The 19683-nt window shown below is 37.2% G+C and overlaps 1 non-coding gene across 1 annotated transcript; it reads left to right on the top strand.

Annotated features, from left to right (window-relative positions):
- The first annotated feature begins 1555 nt into the window (after positions 1 to 1555).
- On the top strand, positions 1556 to 1662 carry LOC122452622. Its single transcript, XR_006272785.1, has one exon. It is a non-coding gene; the product is annotated as a U6 spliceosomal RNA (small nuclear RNA).
- Positions 1663 to 19683: the final 18021 nt, after the last annotated feature.

Below are 19683 nucleotides of genomic sequence, written 5' to 3'. Positions count from 1 at the left end.
CATTCTGCCTATTTTCCTCTGGGGAAAAAAGGACCATTTCTATGGTAGGTATTCAGTAAATATCTATGATTAACAAATTACTACATAAGTGAGTAAACTTTTAGAGAGGAGGCGAGCTGAGTGTGCAGTGGAGGCACTAGATTCAGTGGGATTTGAGGTCAGGGAAGATTTAACGCAGAGAAAAGCATATATTGAGCCTGGAAAGGCCAACAGGAATTAGTTAGTTCAAGATAGTGCTGAGACAGTTCTAGATCTTCATGCCAAAGGCAAAAACATAACATGACAAATTTTCAGAAATGAGAGAGAAAACATAGCTCAGTTTGACAACAGCAGAAATTGTGAATTATATAGTGGTGTATCTTAATTTTTCTAAGATAACAAAAGCAAAGTAATGAAAGGCCTTGTTTACTGTGGTAATGACTTTTAAGTTGTATTTTATGTATAAAGTATGTCAAAGTAAAAGACTTTGTGAAAGTTAATTTTAGGTAGATTAGGCAATATCTAGCATGGTTTGCTAGGTTTCCAGCTAAACCAACTAGATAAGTATCACTGCCATTCACTGAGACAGGAAATAAAAGGAGGGTATTCTAATGTGAATAAAAAAATAAGAGTTCTATTAGATATATGTTTCAGATTCATTTAAAAAAGTATAAATACAGGTTTCCAAAAGACAGAGAAATACACAAGTCTAAAGATCTGAGCTGGAGATTGAGGTCAGAGGCCATGATATGATTAGAACTATTCACAGAAATTCCAGTCTTTTCAGGTAGCATTTACTTCACTCTCTCATTGTTGTAAAGCAAGGCCATGATAAGAAAATGTGATAAGCATTGATGTATGTCATGTCTGAAAAGTTGTTCTTAGAGATTGTGTAATTTATCAGTTCGTTTGATTGACCATAATGAGTGCTGGATCCCAGCCAACCAGTTTGTTTAACCTTTATTGAGTTAAGACACAGAGATACCGGAAGCTAGATTATTACAGAAAAGACTAGTCTCTCATTACTAAAGAAAATTTCAACTCATGAAAGCAGATGAGATATCTGAGAAGTGTGTAAGAAGAAAAGCATTCTAAGAACAGAGGTTGTGGATGGAACACCATCACTTGAAGGTCCAATCAATGAATATCTTCAAATGTTGCAAAGTAGAAGCAGTTGAAAGAAAACTTTAAATAAAAGCAATGTCATTGAAGCAAAAAAAGAGGGAATTTTCAAGGGAGATTGAAATAGAATTTAAACATGAGCTATTAAAATAAATTAAGAACTGGAATCGGTAATGACTTCAGTGAGAAAAGTTTCATTGGGAATGCTTGAAGCTACAGGGCAATCAGGATTAACCAGGAAGTAACACTATATTTAAAGAAACTTTTTTGTAAAAGGTAAGATGCTGTTTTCTCTGCAAGGAAAAAAATTTAAATAATGAAAACAGTTTAAATTTATCATCAGAATTTCTTTTATTTCACCTTTTAATTGCATCAATAGACTTGAATATGGTAAGTAAAATATTCAGTGCCTTAAATTCTGGGAGAAAATGTATACAATTTAAATGAAGATCAAGTACTCCCTTTAGCAGCAAATGTACTAAAACTGAAATGGTACAGAGAAGATTACTATAGCCCCTGTGCAAGGATAACATGCAAATTCATGACATGTTTCATACTTTTCTGAAAATGGTTATACTATTCAAAGCAGTTTACACATTCAAAGAAATCCCTATCAAATTACCAGTGGCATTTCTCACAGAATTAGACCTTTTTTACAACTGGTACAAAAACACAGATGGCCAAGAATAGCTAGAGCAGTCCTGAGAAAGAAAAAGGGCTGGAGGAATCAGGCTCCCTGGTTCAGACTATATTACAAAGCTACAGTAATCAAAACTGCATGGTAATGGCACAAAACTATAAAGATATATCAATGCAACAGGATAGAAAGTCCAGAAACAAACCCACGCACCTGTGGTCACCTAACCTTAACAAAAGAGTCAAGGATAGACAATAGAGAAAAGACAGTCTCAATACATGGTCCTGGGAAAATTAGATAGCTACATGTAAAAGAATAAAATTAGAACATTCTTTAACACCACACACAAAAAATAAATTCAAAACAGATTAAAGACCTAAATATTAGGCCAAATACTATAAAACTCTTAGAAGAAAACATAGGCAGAAAAATCTCCAACATAAATCACAACATGATTTTTTTTGACCCATCTCCTAGGGTAATGAAAATTAAAAAAAAAAAAAAAAATGGGACCCAATTAAACTTAAAAGCTTTTGCACAGCAAAGGAAATTGTAAAGAAAACAAAAAGAAAACCCACAGAATGGGAGAAAATATTTGCAAATGAAGCAAACAAGGTAATTATGTCCAAAATATTGAAGCAGTTCGTGAAGCTCCTTATCAAAAACACAAACAACCCAATCAAACAATGGGTGGAAGATCTAAATATGTATTCCCCCAAAGAAGACATACAGATAGCCAAGAAACACATGACTATATGTTCAAAATCACTAATAATTAGAGAAATGAAAATCAAAACCACAATGAGGTATCATGTCACATTGGTCAGAATGGCCATCATCAAAATGTCTACAAACAATAAATGCTGGAGAGGGTGTGGAGAAAAGGTAAACCTCCTACACTATTGGTTGGAATGTAAACTGACACAACCGTTATGGAGAACAGTATCAGTTCAGCTCAGTTCAGTTCAGTAGCTCAGTCGTGTCTGACTCTTTGTGACTCCAAGGACTGCAGCACGCCAGGCCTCCCTGTCCATCACCAACTCCCAGAGCTTGCTCACACTCATGTTCATTGAGTCAGTGATGCCATCCAACCATCTCATCCTCTGTCGTCCCCTTCTCCTCCTGCCTTCAATCTTTCCCAGCATCAGGGTCTTTTCAAATGAGTCAGCTCTTCGCATTGGGTGGCCAAAGTATTGGAGTTTCAGCTTCAGTATCAAGTCCTTCCAATGAATATTCAGGACTGATTTCCTTTAGGATGGACTGGTTGGATGTCCTTGCAATCAAAGGGACTCTCAAGACTCTTTTCTAACACTACAGTTCAAAAGCATCAATTCTTTGGCACTCAGCTTTCTTTATAGTCCCATTCTCACATCCATACATGACTACTGGAAAAACCATAGCTTTGACTAGACGGACCTTTGTTGGCAACAGACAACAATATGCGGTTTCTTAAAAAAGCAAAAATATACCTAACAAATGATCCAACAATCCCATATCTGGGCATTATACCCAGACAAAACCATAATTTGGAAATATACATGCACCCCAAATTCACTGCAGCACTACTTCCAATAGCCAAGACATGGAAGCAACATAAATGTCCATCAACAAAAGAATGGATAAAGATGTTGGGAAGATCCCCTAAAGAAGCGCATAGCAACCCACTTCAATATTATTCTCTGGAAAACTCCATGGACAGAGGAGCCTGGCGGGCTATGGTCCATAGGGAAGCAAAGAGTTGGACACAACTGAGGCACGCACACACGCACATATTTACAATGAAATATTATTCAGCCATAAAAAACAATGAAATGATTCCACTTGCAGCAACATGAATGGACCTAGAGATTCTCATACTGGGTGAAGTTAAGTCAGAGAGAGAAAGACAAATATCATAAGGTAGTGCTTATATGTGGAATCTAAAAAGGGGGAATGAATGAACTTATCTATAAAACAGAAATAGAATGCAGAAATTTTCTACAGATCTATAAAACAAACCAATGATTATCAGGAGGTAAGCAAGAAGTGATAAACTGGGAGATTGGGACTGACATACACACTCCTGTATCTAAAATAGATAACTAATAAGGACTGTATGATACAAGCAACTATACTTAGTACTCTATAACGGCCTGTATGGGAAAAGAGTCTAGAAAAGAGTGAATCGGGTGTACTGATTCACTTTGTACACTGAAATTAACACAACGTTGAAAATCAGCTGTACTCCAACAAAATTTTTTTAAATAAAATGATCAGTGTAAGTGATTTTAGAACAAAGCAGAATTTTTACATGAATTAGTCCACTAAAGCTTTATACAGGTTCTACCAGAAGTACGGTAAACATACAAGGATAAGAGATTTATTTAGTATAATGAAATCACTATATATACACACATAGCCACATGTGTATATTTAACACATATTTTATAACTATACTGGCACTGAGAGGAATGATAACAATTCAGTGAAATATATTTCATTCCAGAATCAAATTTCTATATATTTTTGGAATGCATTACTATCTAGAAAATATGTACTCAAGGTTTGCAGCATTTCTCTTAAATTTGGTTGTCCTACAACTTGAACTTGCCCAAAGGTAGGGCCATGTGCATATTTTTATAAGTAAATTATCATTTAGTTAAATACAGTATTATAGTCTTCTTTAGATAGAACTTTTAAATATTGACTATTTTGAATTAATATATACCTATATACAAATTAGTTATCCTAAATCTACCAGTTTTTAAGAGCACAGATCCTTAATAAATTTTATGTAGGGTAGGAATGAATAAGTTCAAAAGAAAGCAAGATTAACTATCTTTGACTCAATAATTGTTTGAGATGATAAATTTATAGAAAGAAACAAATGGTTAATTTTCTGAGCCTCAAAAAAATATTTTGTTATCTTGTGCACTAGATACCATTCTGAATATCAATAATGTTTTAAAGCGGTTTAAATTGATGATAAGCTTAAAACATAAATTTATGTAGGGAGAATTATTTGTGTAAAAAATTCAGCAAATTTGAGGTAATATAAAACCAGGACAAGCTTTTAGAAAGGATGAGAACCCTAGTGTGTTATAATTATGGACACTCTCTATTCATGCTGATGGGATGAGAAACTATTATTATCCTTGCCAACTAGGATCGTGATAACAAGATCATCCTTTCTTCCTCAGATTTTTTTCCTTCTGTTTTTAATTATAATTTAGTTTTTCCAACCTATTAGCCACAATATACTATCATACAAATTAGTTCATAAAATTAAGCTATAAAAGAGGGTATTTAATTTCTTTGACACATAACAGTTACCTAAATAGCATTCTACTCCTAAATATGTCAGATAAATATTCTTTAGATATGCCACAGTGATCAAAAATTCATTCCTTAATATAAAATCTGAATAATTATGTGCTATAAGATGTGAGAAGTTTTCCTCTAGCTTTCAACCTATAATCATACAAGAACTCCACAAAAAAGCATCCTATTCCCCAGACCCAAAAATTCTCTAAAACACTGCTTCTTAAAAGTCTGGTCTGCAGGTTAGTGGAAGACTTAAAACTAATACAGTTCATGACAAGATCAACAGGTTATTTGAGAGTAAGTGTTTAGGAACTTATATTGCAATATGGCATCGCTAAGACATCCAAGAATGTCATTTTAATTGTCTGGGTATTCATTTTTATTTATTAATTTTTAAGGCCTTGTTCTCTTCAGTGGGGAAAAAAACAGATAATTTGAGAGGTACAGGGGTGGTGCTTATCTTTGCACTTTTAGGCAAATTATTTAGTGGCCAAATGACTTAGTAGCAAAAAATGTATTTAATATATTCAGGACACTATGTCGTAATGAATACCAGATAATTTTCCAGTAATGGAAAAACCTAAGTGAATATACATTAATTCTTAAATGACCTTGAAGACAATAATCACATAATTTCTTTGATCCAGTTCTAGGTTAGTGGACCCATATCAGTAAGATGAACCTCTCTCTTTTCTTTCTTCTTTCTTTTCTCTTTTTTTTTTTTTTTTTTTCTGACAGCCTCTGACCATTTGGCTTTGGTGAATATCTACAATTCATATTTATTAAGTGTAACTTTATGTAACACTGAAATGAGCTCTTTTTATGTAATGTGTCTAATTAAAGTGCCTGAGTGTATTTCAGCTGTGATTCCACACAGATGTCTACCCTGACTACATCATGTTCTTAGTTCTAGAGTCATCTCTTCAAGAAGTTGGCGGTCCCTCAAATCGCTTCACATGAAAGTGTTTCTCTGGTATCTGTGGATTAATTTATCTAGGTTCAAATCAGAAGAAGCACTGCTTCATGTATATAGATATGGCTCCAACTTCCTACATAGCACAGAGACTCATAAAGCTATTGGTCTGCTCAGAAAAAGTCAATGTTAGAGCAAAACAGAATCTCCTAAGACACTCGGATGTGGCCATTGGATCCCATGCATCATCATTCAGAAATGCAACCTTTTACGAAAGTTTTGGTACTCTGAATTGGACCATTCCTTTTTAGTTTAGGTAAAGCTACTTTATCAGTAATTAGACTTTCCTTTCTTAAAAAAAAAAAAAAAATCATTGGATATCATGAAAAATATACCTTGAGAAATTCTTTAATCCCCAAATTCATAAGGACCACAAAACACACACTTTTCTCACATAGATGTAGAAAAAAAATCTATGGTATGCATAATCGTAACCTGATGTTTTATGAAGCATGATACTTTCCCCCCTTCCAGCACAAAAATGTTATGAAACAAGGAAGGAAGGATTATTATGCCACAATAAAATGCATTTTTGCTTGACTATAAGCTCATGTGAAAGAGGATTTTAGTCTTAATTGTTAATAAAATGGGACCAGAAGAGCCAAAAGTAATCAAAATGCCTGCTACATTTTCAGAAACACAAAGCTTGACTGTTTTCAACTCTGTCTCCAGCTCCTCCTTGAATACACGTCTTTTCCAAGGCAATTTCTTCTAGTCCAGAGCAGTCCTGTGTTGATCACTTGCCCTGACCTAGAATATTTCACCTCTAGGATTTCTGCTTTACATGCTCAAGAGAAATTGCTTTTGCAATGGCATGGTTAATAGATGCAGACTCTTCCAAGTTCACATTTTCAAAAAAATAATGCTTGTAGAAATACTCAAGCCTAGCATTCTGATGGTAAAGGTCAGTTGTGTTGGCATAACCAGGGCTTCACTATGTATTACTCCACAGAAATATTTCTACAGGCTTCTTTCCTTCAAAATAAATTTTCCTTAAGGACTGGGAGTTTGGGATTAGTAGATGCAAACTACTACCTATAGGGTGTATAAACAACTACTGCATAGCTCAGGGAGTTACATTTAATATCTAGTGATAAACCGTAATAGAAAGGAATATGAAAAATAATGTGTATATATATATGTATAACTGAGTCACTTTGCTATACAGAAACAATTAACACAACACTGTAAATCAACTATACTTCAATTAAATACGTTTTTAAAAAAAAAACCCATCTCCTTGCAATGTGACATATGTCTTATACATGCCTTCACGCTGTATTAACTACCTTTCCAATTCCCTAAACTTGTACAACTTACTGGATAAGCAACTTCTTTCACTGGCTAGAGGACCTACTGAAATGGTTCTATCAATTGCCCTGTTTTTCTGCCACATCGCCCAGCTCACAGGGTCTTAGTTTCCTCACCAGGCGCTGAACTCAGGTCACTGGCAGTGAAAGCACAGACCGTCAAGGAATCCCCTTAATTGCCTTTTCTTCTTTCTACTTAAACTGGAAAATGAGGTTTTTCTCATACTATATTTCAGCCACAGGCAGTTTTGACATCCCCCTGTTTATTTGCTATGGTCCCCTTGGGTCATACCTAGCTTTAGTTCATTTAGCCTCTCAAGCAATCATCCACTGCCCATAAGTGGAAGATGTGGGTCCACCTTAAATCACCCCCAGATTCTTGCCAGACACAAATGAAACCTGCTTGTTTCTAAATGTCAATTAAATAAAAAATTCAAGTTTGGTTAGTCCTCTCTTCTTACTACTTCCTGTCCTAAGTTCTTGAAACTGAAGCTTATGCTGAAGTCCTGTCTCTCTGAGATGACTCTTGCCATTTTAAGACCCTACACAGGCTGCAGAAAACTCAATTACTGAGTCTCATGGTCACAACACCAGTGCTCAGGTATCGTTTCCCAAAGCCCAGCACTGACACTGTTCCCTGTTTCCTAAAGGTGGGTTTCTCTCTCTCATCATATATATACATCCCCTGGAGGAGGGCATGGCAACCCGCTCCAGTGTTCTTGCCTGAAGAATCCCAGGGCCAGGTGGGCTATAGTCCATAGGGCTGCAAAGAGTCAGACACAGCTGAAGAGACTAAGCATGCACGCACACACACACACACACACACATACACACACATAATGCACATACATGCACACACACATATACACATATACACACGTATGCATGCATACACATACACACATGCATACAGATACACACACATACATACACACACACATACACACACACACACACATCTTTCTCCCTTTCTCTCTCTTCTTTCCTTTCAGTCTTGACTGTTTTCTCATCCAGAAAAAGCCCTACATCTATGAACTCTTACACCTATGTTCTGAGCTCTGGCTTCCAGCCAAGATAATCCCTTTTCTAGGTAACAGGTGGGTTTACCTGGTGACTCAGATGGTAAAGAATCCACCTGCAATGTGGGAGACCTGGGTTTGATCCCTGGGTTGGGAAGGTCCCCTGGAGGAGGGCATGGCAACCCACTCCAGTATTCTTGCCTGGAGAATCCTCATGGACAGAGGAGCCTGGCGGGCTACAGTCCATGGGGTCGCAAAGAGCCGGACAGTACGGAACGACTAAGCACAGATAACAGGTAATTTCCTATTTCAGTGACTTCCTTGCTTTACTGCCAAGGAATGCTCTGTGGGCCCATCCTGGTCCCCTCTGACAGCCCTGTGTAACTTCAGATCTCAGGAGGAAAGACTCAGGGCAAGATTTTTACTTCTAAGATTTTGCTGATATCCTCTTCAGCAACCAGCTTCGCAAAGGAAGAGTGCTTGGAAACATGGGGCAAACAAAATAATAGTCGAGATGGTCTAGAGGAGTGAAAGGGATAACCAGGCTAAGAAAGGTGAAATGATATATTTGGAAGGTAAGTTTGCCTGGAACATTTGTTTAGGGATCAGAGAATGTCAAAAAGCAACATAGACAATGACTAAAATATGATGGGATGAACAATTTCTTGCTACCATAGCCCATGTCTGCAACCTTAGGCCTCCCCATGAAGAGGATCATAAATCCACATGACCTGGTCGTGTGCTAAGTAACTTCAACTCCAGCATTCTTGCAGTTTCACAAGTGGAAGGGAAGAGGCCCGAACAGACAGCCCTCCAGGAGCCAAATGTGGAAACTGCAATGCAATGTACTCATTTACAGGAATATAGAAAAGAAGACAGTGGATCTATAGCCAGCTTGTGTGGGTGAAACAAATGAGTAATTGTGATGTGGTGTGATAGGAATGCTAGAAGAGAATCTGAGAGGAAGACATAACTCAAGAAAAAGAAAGAGATATACATGAAAACTTTCTGTGAAGAGATATGTGGATAAAGTTTTAAAGAAATCATGCCAATAAGAAGGGGATGAGGAACCCAGCCAGTGTGCGAACATGGACTTGAGTGACTGAGGGGGTGTAACACGTAGTCTGGCATTTTGACATTTATTTCTGGAACACGGGTTGAGTTTAAAGGATCAGAGTTTGGAGAGATACTCTGGGTCCAAATCCCAAGGGATCTTTAGTGCCAAGTTAAGGAATTTGATATTTCCTTTTTAAAACTAGAAGACATGATCTGCTTTGCATTCTTGAAGACAATTTTAGTAACATTGTTGAGAATAATTTGTAGGGAGGTTATGATCAAAGGCTGAAGAATTGGGTATGAATTTATGCAGACTTTTAAATGACAGATGATGAAGGTCTAAATGAAATCCTCAATGTAGGGAAATTAAAAGAAAGACTTAGTGATTGATTCGATATTAGATGTAAGGAAAGAGAGATATATTCAGTTTCCTGCTTTGGGAAACTTGCATAGACAATAAATAATTCCAGCTATCAATAATGAAAATATAAAAGGAAGATCAGGATGAAGTGGGATGGGGGAAACAGGCTTGGTTTGGTACATGCTGAATTTGAAGAAAAGATTCATCTTTATCTAGGAATATTCAGTGGGCCATTAGAAGCATGTAATTGGAATTTCAAAGAGAGGTACCATGGTGGAAGTTGAGAATTTTGAAAGGATTTGATTACTCAGGCAATGTTGTAATTTAAAATCAGGAACCATACAGAACAACTCTTAAGAGTCAGGTAGATGGAGAGCACAAAATCAGAACTGACCACGCAAAGTAGAAGATGAACTGGAAGAGGTTATTTTGAGACACTGTCAAAGACAGGAAACAAGTAAGGGAATTGATTTCATTCAGGCTTTTGCAATAGGGAGAGAATTTCGGATCCAAAGATCAGTGCTTTTTGCCTTAGATTTTATAGGGAGGAGGGAGGGTGATTCACAGTTTGAAGACATTATGTGTGGCCTTAAAGGAGATTCAGTTCAGTTCAGTTCAGTCTCTCAGTCATGTCTGACTCTTTGCAACCCTATGAATCGCAGCATGCCAGGCCTCCCTGTCCATCACCAATTCCTGGAGTTTACTCAAACTCATACCCATCGAGTCGGTGATGCCATCCAACCATCTCATCCTCTGTCGTCCTCTTCTCCTCCTGCCCCCAATCCCTCCCAGCATCAGGGTCTTTTCCAATGAGTCAACTCTTTGCATGAGGTGGCCAAAGTATTGGAGTTTCAGCTTCAGCATCAGTCCTTCCAATGAACACCCAGGACTGAGCTCCTTTAGGATGGACTGGTTGGATCTCCTTGCAGTCCAAGGGACTCTCAAGAGTCTCCTCCAACACCACAGTTCAAAAGCATCAATTTTTCGGCGCTCAGCTTTCTTCAGAGTCCAACTCTGAAGAAGTCCACATCCATACATGACTACTGGAAAAATCTTAAAGGAGATTAGGTATAATTATAATTACTAAGTGCAGTGTCACTGAGATCAAGGAAGAAAAAAGTGATAAGAATGAGTTGGTGCTTATTAGTTACTCATTTAAATGAAGACAGAAAAATCCTTCCTTCAAATAGAGAAGTGAAACTGGAAAGAGCAGTTTGAGAACAGTGAATACACAAGTCAGATAACACGTGATATGTAATATCAGTGTTGAGAAGTCACATATCATTAATACACATTTGTTTGTGTTCTTATAAAGTGAAAGTCTCTCAGCCGTGTCTGACTCTTTGCGATCTCATAGACTATACAGTCCATGGAAATCTCCAGGCCAGAATACTGGTGGGTATCCTTTCCCTTCTCCAGGGGATCGTCCCAACCCAGGGACTGAACCCAGGTCTCCCGCATAGCAGGCAGATTCTTTACCAGCTGAGCCACCAGGGAAGCCCTTTTCTTATAAATGTATACTATCTATAAATTATTGCAAAGGGGTAGAGTTACTCAGTGTTTCAGAATCAAGGGAAGACGTTGCCATGCTTTGTAGGCAGAAGGGAAATGGTGGAAAACGAGATTAAAAAGAGTAGGACTTCCCTGGTGGTCCAGTGGTTAAGAATATGCCTGTCAACACGGGAGACATGGGTTCGATCCCTGGTCTGGGAAGTTACCACATGCTGTGAGGCAACTAGCCCATGAGTCACAATAACTGAAGCCCGTGCACCCTAGAGTCAGCGCTCTGCAACAAGAGAAGCCACCAGGAAGCCTGAACCCCACAACTAGAGTAGCTCCCACTCGCCACAAGTAGACAAAGCCCACGTGCAGTAACAAAGAACGTGTGCACCGCAACAAAGATCCACACAGCCACACATGAAAATGTCTTTAAAAATACTGCTGTTCCAAAATTTAAAATTTTTAACTTGCAATAAAAACTTTGATATGGATTAAAGGTGTATATATGAAATTTTCTATGAGCATGTCAAGACATCAAAGATATGACTCAGATCATGGAAATATTTGGGGAAGCAATACACAGATTTATGGAATATACATATGAAATGATGATAATCTCTCCTTTTTTTTTTTTTTTTTGGCCATGCTGTGCAGCCTGCAGTATTTTAGTTCCCCAAGTAGGGACACAGAGTCCCAGCCCCTGGATCACCAGGGAATTCCCATAACCTCTTCTGAGGAGATCAATGCAATTTCCTTAAGCATCACAAGCTAAATTAGGATTTTGGCAAATAGAACTGACATCGGATGGGAATTTAGGTGATAAAGCATGAAAATGCTGAACTCTGAATTATGGGGGACATTTAATAGCTCAGAGATAGAGTTACAGTGTACATGTTTATGCCTCAATCTCAAAATCTCAAAAATCTTCCATCTAAAGTAGTAATATTCCATAGTCGCAGCCATGTGGAGCACAAAATATTCAGAATACAAAAAGGCTTCAGGTAACAGGGCCATACAAAGAGATGATAAAACACCCCCAACGTTATAAATGATTAGTGGCAAACCTTTGTCAAACATACTGAAATTCAGAATGTCCTCAGGAAGATGAGGTTCTCAAACTGAACTTTAAAATTGCACATCTAGGGAGCGACAGACTCTTTTATAAGTAAAAGGTTCTGACAGTAGAGAGTGCTAGCTCAGTCCAAAAAGGGATACTTACACTAGCACCACGCTTTACAATTTGAGCAGAAATATAAATACAATCCACAGATACTATCCAGGAAAGCTCTCATTAATTTTCAAAATGTTCAACTCCCTTCACATTTAAGGATTGCAAAGTTCTTTGCCAAAAATGCTCAAGAGCATAATCCAGGCATGATCGTCTCAGAAGTTCTCTTAATTTTATGTTGCCCAGATTCTATTTTCCAATATGTCCTGTGTGTCCTCCTTTGTTTCATTTCCTTGTTAACTTTGTTTTGTTTGTCCACATGCTTGCCTGGTTATTCCCTGATTATATCAGGACTCGTTAATATTGACAGAAAAATCAAAGAATTTTGAAGAGAAAATGTTAGACAATTGATTTTTTTTCCTCTTTGATGAAAAATATGCCCATGTCTACTTAATCATCTCTGTTGGGGTGGTACATTATTTTAAAGCTCTCAGAAAGGGATCTGGTGACAAAAACATAAAGCCTTGAAGAAAATTATCCTCTTTGACAATGAATTCTGAGAGTTCATGTATTTTATCCTAAAGAAATGACCTGAAATCATGCAAGGTGGAAAAAAAAAAAAGGTTCCTGTTCAAGATTATTTACTAAAGAATATAAATTTAAAATAATACCGATTTGTAACTATAGGGACATGAAATCTGTGTGTTTGATTGACTAACAGACAGATATTTAGGTAAGGTGCATGCAGTTTCATAGCAAGATAAACTATTAAGTGTTAGATGAAAGGAGGAAGAAACACTATTATACACACATATGATCACAATTTATAGAAACAAAATGACCTGAAAGATACATAAGAAAGTGTAAACTCTAGATGACTTCTCTGTAAGATTATGAATATTCTGCCATTGCTTCTATATTTTCCACATTTTTCTGAAATATACATGTATTTTTATATAAATGGAAAGATATATTTTAATTTTCAAATAATAGTTAAAAAATCATCGCTCATTGATCCCTGATAAGTGCACATGGGAAGAACCTAAGAACTACTGTCACTGACAATCAAATTGTTGGTATAAGTATGAGTTAATCATAAGAATAATCTTGGGCTTTTGGGCTCCAAAAACCATTGACAAAATGCAAATACATTATGGGGATCATTGGCGCACCACCATGAACATCTATGAAGCTATCAGTGTCTAATTTGCTTAATCTACATAGAGGAAGGCCCGACAGAAATAGAGTCTAGGGGAAAACTGTGTTCTTTAGTGGACAGAGTAGGAAAGGAACCTCTGAAGCATGAGATCTGGTTTAGTAAACCCAGTTAAGACATGGTGACTTCCATGGTGATCCAGTGGTTCAGACTGCCTTCCAATGCAGCGGGTATATGTTCCATCCCTAGTTAGGGAGCTAAGATCACACATACCTTGTGACCAAAAATCCAAAACATAAAACAGAAATAATATTGTAACAAATTCAACGAAGAATTTAAAAATGGTCCACATCAAAAAAAGACATGTATCACATAAAGCCCTAGCAATTACCAGCTGTTCAGTGACCACTACAAAATTTTAAATGCTTGCCAATTAAACCATGACACAATGCTATAACTTGAAATTTGTCCTTTTTCCCTCACTGTAAAAGCTATAGTAGACTTTTAAAATACATATTAGATATCACTCTTGTGCATATATAAACAGGAAAACAGGAGCAAAATGTTAGAATATTTCTAACATTATGTTGCAAGTCTAACTCTTTTGAATAATTTTGCAAGTTGGAGCCATTTATGCCTGTGTTTTTCACACAACATCATTAAATAAGTTGGCGGTGGGACTGTCCTCCAAGCTTCCCAAGTTTTCATGCTGTCACTTTCATAATCATACCAGAAGGTGTCAATGCGAGACACACAGTCCCTCCTCGAGTGGATCTAAAATGGTTTGTGGGATGAAACGCTGAGGGTGTGTCGTGTGTAATCAGGAAAAACAAACTCTCACACAGGGTGACAGCCAGGCCCTGACTGCCGCCCAGCCAGCAGTGCATAGGAGCCCGCGAGGCCCCCACAGGTGACAAAACACATTCCAATTTCACAGAAACTGAATGGTTTTAAGAGCTGCATTTCAGAATTTACAATTTAAGGGACCAAGATACTAGATCACAGGCTAGTAAAGAATTCGGGTGTCCTCCCATATTCTCTGTGGGAGGTGAGAATATGAGCTGAGGACAGTTTCATGAAGGAAGACTCAGATGGCCACTAACAGACTGTGTATTTAACTCTCCCACATAGGCGGAGCTGTATTACGATGTTCATTTTATAAAAGAGACAGATACCCAGCATTTACTATATTGTAAACAATAGAATCCCAGGGACGGCGGAGCCTGCTGGGCTGCCATCTCTGGGGTCGCACAGAGTCGGACACGACTGATGCGACTTAGCAGCAGCAGCAGCAGCAGGCAGGACTAGAATCTAAGCCTCAAACAACTGGTGTTGCTTTATCATCATATTCATATCCACTAAAAGATATACAAAATGTTAATTGGCTATACAGACTCAATAAAAGGGTTGTTTTATTAGGGATACATATAACAATGACCAAGGGATGATACATAACAGTAACAATATCTAACACAAGAAACACAAGGGGTGTGTAATGAAAGCTGATATTAATGTTTAATTACATATTTTTAAAAAATGTAAGTGTATCTCTTTTGGTTACCCTAAATGGCAGTTGTTCAAAATGCAAAGCAAATACCTATATTTACATTATTAACATCTGATAGATACATGCATTTTATCAGATCACTGTAAAACTTCTACTTCTCCTCTTTCATCCACTTTTAATTAATATCAATCTTAATTTGACTCCTCTAAGTCTGTATCTTTTTTGCTGTTATTGCTTCTTGCCCTCCTCTGTTTCTCATTTGGCAGAGGGTTCTTTAATTCACTATGCCCTTCTACTAATTAAGCTCAAGACTGAAAACTTTGCTGACTCAAATTAGACGCCAATTTAGCCTTGCATCCTCTCTAGCCATGGTGTCTTATATGATCCTGATATAATAAACTTGCTGTTTGCATTTTAAGCATTTGCTTGCATTTAAATCTTAACATGTATACTTTGGTTTCTGTCTACAGAATCATTCCTTTGTTGTCACTATTATTTATTAGGCTCTGAAATTTCTCTTGAAATATAATAAAATTAATGAAAACACCTTACAGATATATATTTAAATATAAAACTGCTTGTCCTACAGGTGGAAATCTTTCAGTATTCAACTTTTAAACACAAGAAATGCAATAGCCTAAAAGTGCAGAAAGAGTATTAAGTTGCTTTGAGGCTAAGAAGATTAAAATAAAAAGAATGGACTGTAACTTTAAAAATCGAATGATGCTGTTCTTTTCTTTGTTGTTAACTCCACTGATCTACCCATTATACTATTCTTCTTCTAAGAAGTTGTGGGGGGAAAGGAATGCTTGTGTAGCTATTTGGAAGATTAATAAAGCATGGCTTGTTATTTGTAATCAAGGTTTTTGCTGGTACTCATATTTATTTCAATAGCTTGTACAATTCAGCAACCATGAGTGTTGTAGCAGAATATTTAATAAAGAAGGTCAAATTCAGAATGCACTGTATTTTCCTTCTTCCTGACCACATAAATCGGATTAACCTGAACAATTAAATATTTGCACAAAAGGAAGACAAGAATTCCTTGACAAGAAAATTAAAGATTATGATAGTTGAAAGCTGCAGTGGTGACATATATAATTTGTTCAGGTGTTTTCATAACGCAAAAGCATCTAAGATACATTACAAAGAGACAGATTAGTGAAATGTGCACACATGAGAACCATGAAACTCCATGAAGATGAGAACTTAAAATGTGTATCACTAACATATAGGAAAAATATAATAAGAATAGACAAAATATATTTTTATTTCTTGCTCTTCATATTACATGAGTTTAACTTTTTTTTCCCTAATAAAGCTGCAAGTAAATGTAATCACTGAATAAAACATGAGTTAAGAATCTGGTTTTAGAGACAGATATACTCATGAAAAATTATCACTCTGCATCAGCTTTTCTGAAAATTTTATTTTTATTCTCAGGAATAAGCAAAATCTACAGATTGTAATGAAAAAAGAACTCCATTAAACCCGACTAGGCACTGCCTTCATAGCACAGATACAAAAGTAAAATTTGGTTTGCTAAGGAATGCAGTAGTCAGGGTAATTAGATTTTTTTTTTAACTCCAGGATATATTTCATCTTGAAATCTTCTCTCTGAATTAGTATTTGAGCTTCTGCTGAATATAAATTATTCTGCTTCTCCTTTTTATGGAGTATCAATTTATTTTGATCATAGCTGACTCTATCTGAACCCAAACCTGCAAAGACTGGTGATGATTTCAAAGATGTTTTTCAGAAAAGCTTTGTTAAAAACTAGCATGTCCTCTTTAAAACACTTCAATTTTTCCTAGTGATGAAAAATAACCAATGCAAAAATACAAATCTGAGTTTCTGGGTTTACTTATCTAATCAGTTAAAAATATAAATATTATTGGTGAACACAGCCTACATAGTCCCTTTTTTGTAAGCATCTTAATTTTACCATCTAATCAATATTGTTTAGCTTTTATTACCCCTCTTAAAATAACCTGTTACAGCAAAAAAAGGCATGCATGAAGAATTCACCACTAAATACTAATAAAATGAAAGAGAACAGCTAAATGTAAGCTCCCATTACTGACCTAGATTTTGTACTGCTGCTGCTACGTCACTTCAGTCATGTCTGACTCTTAGCGACCCCATGGACTACAGCCCACCAGGCTCCTCTGTCCATGGGATTTTCCAGGCAAGAGTACTGGAGTGGGGTGCCATTTCTTTCTCCAATGAGGTAAAGTGAAAAGTGAAAGTGAACCCAAATATCTATCATCCTGATAATTATTGCTTAATATAATTAAAATTTGTCTTAACGTAGGCTATATTACTACAAGACAAGGAATTTGGTTATCTGGAGTGGTATATTAATTTATTAAGTCATGTCTAACCAATTCAAGTTTTCTGCCACCTAACCACTTAAGAGGACCATTCTAACTTCTCTCAAAGTTCCACACCAGTGAAAAGCTAGTGGTGCTCACACACTAAACTGACTAGAATCTCCTATATAATGCAGTCTTCGACATCCTCACTCATGGAAAAGGAGTATTTTCCTGGTCATCTATAATACTATTCTATAGCTGCTTATCGATGTTCTGCACAGTCTTGGCAGCAACATTGAAAAAATACAGAAGAGGCACATCGAGTTCTCAAAAGTAAGGACTGATTTATATACACTACCACGTGTGAAATAGATAGCTAGTGGGAAGCTGCTCTCTAGCACATGGAATTCAGCCTGGTGCTCTGTGATGTCCTACATGGGTGGCATAAAGGTGAGTGGAAAGGAGGCCCAAGAGGGAGGGGGAAAATGTGTACTTATGGCTGATTCACACTGCTATACAGCAGAAGCTAACATAACATCTTAAAGCAATTATACTCTAATCCCTGCATTGGGAAGATCCCCTGGAGGAGGGCATGGCAACCCACTCCAGTATTCTTGCCTGGAAAATCCCATGGGCAGAAGAGCCTGGCAGGCTACTGTCCAGAGGGTCACAAAGAGTCAGACAAGATCAAGGCAACTTAGCATGCACACATTCTCCAGTTAAAAATGTAAACTGGGGACAGACAGCAAAAAGTTAGTCAAGCCCAATAGATTGGTATGGTTTTGACTTCACTATGAACAAGCTGTGTAACCTGAAGCAACTTATATATCCTCTTTAGCCTTCAGTTTTCTCCCTGCCAAATAGAGGTAATACTAACAGCCACCTCATACATCATTGTTCTGCAGATCAAATGAAATAATGCATCTTACACAGAGGAGTGTTCAATAAATGTCAGTGCTTAGTGGGGATGGTGGGGATGGGGCTTTCACCTAAATTTTCACTTTACCACCTACCCTAAATTTTCACTTTACCACCTACCCCTAAAATCTCAGAGTGTTGAAAAAGTATTTTCACTTTACCACCTACCCCTTGATTGCATGTTGTGTTCATTGCAATATACTCTGGTATGGTTAACTGTTTGAGTCAACAGTGTAAGTATCATTCTTTTGTTGTTCATAAAGGAAGTACATTCTTAACATCTGTAATAAGAAAATAGGGATCCAAAAGAGGAATGTAGAACTATCTACATGACTTTTCCTTAAGTGGGAAAGGAAATCTCTAACTTCTTCTAGTATCTCCCCTTTTTATCTGATTTTTGGGGTCCTCTTAGTTATGCTTCTGGGAAAAATGGATGAACACATCCTCTGCCATTTGCAGGGAATCAGGAAACCAGGAAGGGAACAGAAACCGTATCTTAATTTTAAACCAGATCATTTCCCTCTCTATTACTCTCTGTGCTATTGTTTTTTTCATTATTTTCTAGCCTTAGTAAAACAATATGTGGGTATTCTAGAATAGGAATCAATCACGCCGTGGGTAACCAAGTGAACTAGTGAGAGATCTCTTTCTCTGAAAGAGGAAACACAGGAGTTAACAGTTAAGCGTAATCCAACCATCCTCCTGAATAAAGACCCTCTGTCCACTGCTAAATTTAACAGTCTGGAATTGGATTTTATGAAAGTCTGCAATACATTTGGAGGAAATTATGGAAAGCCAAAATGACATTCACAGGCAGTACTATGATCAAACTGGTTTAAGAAGGAAACCGAAGCGTTAGGCTCTAAGGAACTCCTGGAAAGACTCTTGTTAATCAACTCTGTCAAGGTGATGAGAAACCAGTGGCTCTTAACTTCTGATAATGAAGTTTTCTTGTCAGAAGCACTGTTGTTATTGTTCAGTCACCAAGTCATATCTGACTCTTCATGACCCCACGGACTGCAGCACACCAGGCATCCCTGTCCCTCACAAACTCCCAGAGTTTGCCCAAGTTCAAGCCCATTAAATCAGTGATGCCATCCAGTCGTCTCATCCTCTGTCATCCCCTTCTCCTCTTGCCTTCAATTTTTCCCAGCATTAGGGTCTTTTCCAATGAGTCAGCTGTTCGTATCAGGTGGCCAAAGTATTGGAGCTTCAGCTTCAGCATCAGTTCTTCTAAAGAGTATTCAGGGTTGATTTCCTTTAAGATCGACTGGTTTGATCTCCTGGCTTTCCAAGGGACTCTCAAGAGTGTTCTCCAGCACCACCGTTCAAAAGCAGCAATTTCTTGGTGCTCTGCCT

The sequence above is a fragment of the Cervus canadensis genome, chromosome 13 (assembly GCF_019320065.1).
Source record: "Cervus canadensis isolate Bull #8, Minnesota chromosome 13, ASM1932006v1, whole genome shotgun sequence".
NCBI lineage: Eukaryota > Metazoa > Chordata > Mammalia > Artiodactyla > Cervidae > Cervus > Cervus canadensis.
Note: the sequence above shows the minus strand (reverse complement) of the source record. Positions and strands in the feature narration are given on the sequence as shown.